This window comes from Centrocercus urophasianus, unplaced genomic scaffold (assembly GCF_019232065.1).
Source record: "Centrocercus urophasianus isolate 14NV4802_14NV808 unplaced genomic scaffold, USGS_Curo_1.0 seq_1310, whole genome shotgun sequence".
NCBI lineage: Eukaryota > Metazoa > Chordata > Aves > Galliformes > Phasianidae > Centrocercus > Centrocercus urophasianus.
The window spans coordinates 1-3,612 of record NW_024884488.1 but is presented as its reverse complement, the minus strand read 5'-3'; positions in this window follow the sequence as shown (position 1 = coordinate 3,612).

Genomic DNA, 3,612 nt, shown 5'->3' with positions numbered 1-3,612 from the left:
CCCCCCCCCCCCCCCCCCCGAGCAGAGCCAGCTTTGCATAGTTGTGGTGCAGGTGGGGGGGTCCCACGGCTTTGGGGTGGTCCCAGCATGGGATGGAGACACAGCGGTGGTCTCTTCTCCACCTCCCCGGGGGGGGGGGGATGGGGGAGGCGAGGGCAGCATCGCCCGGAGCTCAGATCCTGCAGCAGTGGATGGAGAAAAGCACATGGCAGGAAGGACCTGGTGGGGGGCACAGCACCCACCCTACTGCCCCCACCCGTGGGAGAGGGGGGTCCCACATTCGGGATGAGGGGGGGAATGGGAGCTGTTGCAAGGAAGGGATGGGGGGCACAGGGGCTCTGCAGGCTTATCTCCCCCCCCCCCCCCCCCCGGTGGGGCCCCCCCCCGGACGCGGGGGGGCGTCACACGGACACCACCCGGCAGAGTTTAATGGGGGCAGCGGGAGCGACAAACCTCACCCCACAGCACACAGCACGCAGCCCCCTCCCCAAAACAGCACACGGGGGGAGGGAGGAGGGACACACGGGGATCTCCATCTCCATCGTGTCCCCCCCCATACACCCAGGAACACAGAGGCACAACAAAAGCACACAGCAAGGTCCCGGCTCTGCTCCTGCAGGGGGGGGGGGGGGATAGGGGGGAGCGGGGGCCCCGGGGGGGGGGGGGGGGGGGGGAGGGGAGGGGAGGGGACAGCATGCGGGGCTGGGACCCTGCAGGATGCGATGGCACCGGGATGCTGAACAAAGAGGGGACCCCCACACGGCGCACAGGGGGATGGGGGGGGGGGGGGGATGCACGCTGCTGGGTGCCCTATTAGAGAGCAATTCCTGGGGGGGAAGCCCCCACCCCAGCGAGGGGCTCAATGGGACGGGGCTGCCCGCCACCTTCTTGGGGACGCAGCAGAAGGGATGGGGATGTGGGGTCACCTCACAGCCCCGGGGACAAACAGCAAACAGCAGAGAATCCCCCCGCCACGCAAAGCAGGAAGGAGGGAATGAGCCCCTTCCCCCAGGGGCAGCCGCGGGGCAGCAGGGCAGCCCCCTCCCCATCCTCTGGCAGCGCTCAGCACCTACTGGTTGTCCTCTCTGGCAGCGTGCAAGGAAAGAGAGAGGGGCACGGCCCCCCCCGCGTTAGAAGCCCCACAGTGGGCACGAGGAGGGGCTGGGAGAGCATCGGACCCCCACACGGGGGGTCTGGGGGCTGCACGGTCCCTATGGGTTGCGGCAGGACAGCAGCGCACAGACAGACGGACACGAGACGGACACCCGTTTCCTCCACGTGGCAACGAGGGAGGGCGCCCCAGAGCCCCAGATCCTCCCCACCCCCATGGGAGGGGACGGACAAACAGCCACGGGAGGACGCAGCGCCCCACGGTGAGACGCGGTGGGACGGTGGGGCTGCCCCATAGCGTCGGTGCGACCCCACAGAGGAGCAAGGGAGCCTTACAGCGTTTGGTAGCTGCTGTCCTTGGACTTGATGAACTTGAGGATGAAGAAGAGGACGGCCTGCACGCTGAGCACCAGCACCATGCCGCCCACAAAGCTGGCCGTGTCGAAGCCCGGAGGCTGGAACTCGGGGCTGCCCGTCAGCGGGGCACGCGTGGTGCTGCTCCCTACGGGACAGAGTGGGGCTACGGGGACGGACCCTAAACCGATCCCCCTCCTGAAGGATGGGGTCCAGCGGGAGAGAAGGGCTCGGCCCCCTCCGTTGCTGGAGCGGCGCGAGGCATCAATAATTCAGAGCCGCAGCTCCGGTTACGGCCGCTTTTAGCCCAGCTCTCCAGTTCCCATTTCCTGGAAGAGGCTCCATCTCCGCTCCCGGCCCCATCCCAGCTCCCCGCCCGCTCTGCTGCCCGCACAGGAGTTGCTGCTGCTCCCCAGGGCCCCCCAGCCCGTCCTACACTGCTGCAGTGAAGAGCTGTGGGGCTGGGGCAGGGCTGGCACCGTGCACACAGCAGGGCTCAGAGCTCAGTGATGGGACCCCGAGAGGGTGGCACTGCTCATCCCGGGGACACAGGATGTACAGGGAAGTGGGTGGTCCCATCCCGTCCCATCCCATCCCTTCCCGTGCCATCTCATTTTGTCCCATCCCACCTCATCCCGTGCTGTCCAACCCCAATCCATCCATCCTATCCCACCCCATCCCATGCTATTTAGCCCCAACCTATCCATCCCATCCCATTCCATGCTATCCCACCCCAACCCACTTATCCCATCCCATCCATCCCATCCCATCCATCCCATCCCATCCCATCCCATCCCATGCTGTACAACCCCCACCCATCCATTCCATCCATCCCATCCATCCCATCCAATTCCATGCTATCCTACCCCAATCCACCCATCCCATCCCATCCCATCCCAACCCATCCCACCCCCCCCCCCACCATACCAACCATCCATCCCATCCCAACCTATCCCATTTCATGCTATCCCACCCCAGCCCCACTCACGTGGGGAATGCGTTGCCGGCTCCTTGCTAGGGGACCGCGGTGGCTCTTTGGTGGGGGATTTCAGTGCCGCTGGAGACAACAGCAGAGGACAGGAGTGAGGAGGGCTGCAGGAGGCACAACCACGCGTGGTCCCATCCCCATTGCGGCCCCATGGCTGTGGGGTTACCTGGACACAGGGCACTGCTGTTGTAGAGCACACACGTGTCCCGCACGGCCGCCCCGCTGCGCACGCAGCTCCACGTCTCTGCAGTAAAATGGGGCAGGGGTTTCCCATGGGGGTCCCGGGAGACCCAGGCGGGCCTGGAGCCCCACACCTCAAGCTGAAGGATGGATGGCACCGGGAAGGGGGAGGAGTTCAGCGCTCACCCGGTGCCCCACAGCCCCCCCAGAGGCAGCCGGTGCCGTTGGGCGCTGGAGGAGCGGTGGTGCACAGCTCACAGGACAGCAGCTCGCTGCATTCTGCAAAGCAAAGGGAGAAGCGGGGTCAGGGCCGGGTCCGTTCCCCACCTCCGAGTGGGAAGAACCGGTGGCCCCTCCTGGTGGGGAGCAGAGTCCCACCGGGTGGACATCCCTCACCCCAAACCACCCCATGGCGCACAGGGCTCAACCCACTGCCCACAGCTGTGGGACGGGGATCTTTTTGGGTGTCGCTGCAGGGTCACCCCATCTGCCCTCGGTGTTCTTCTACCCCCCAATGCCCCTCTGCCCCCCGGAGCCCCGCTGCCCACCAATGTGAGTCACTGCTCTGCCACCGGCTCTTCCCCCCCCCCCCACGCACTCATCATTAATTGAAGGCGGTGCCAGCAGTGAGGCCCCGATCCGGGTGCCCCCCCATCCCACATCCCAGCGGTGTTTGCACCATCCCACAACGGGGCCCGGAGCCGTTCTCATGGGGATCAGCAACAACGGGGTCAGCGAAGCCCGGGGAGAAGAGAGGGGGAGGCGGGGGCTGATCACCCCATCCCGGGGGCTCGGCGACGCGCCGCTAATCCGGAGCGGTGGGAGGATGGGAGAAGGGCTGTGCATTATTGATGCTGAGCTGCACGCGGGGGGGGTCGGGGGGCCGGGCAGAGCTGCTTCGCTCCCCCTGTGGGTTCTCAGGGAGGGGTCCCCATTGGGTGCCCCCCCCCTCTCACCCCGCACCTGCAGGTCGCGGCCCA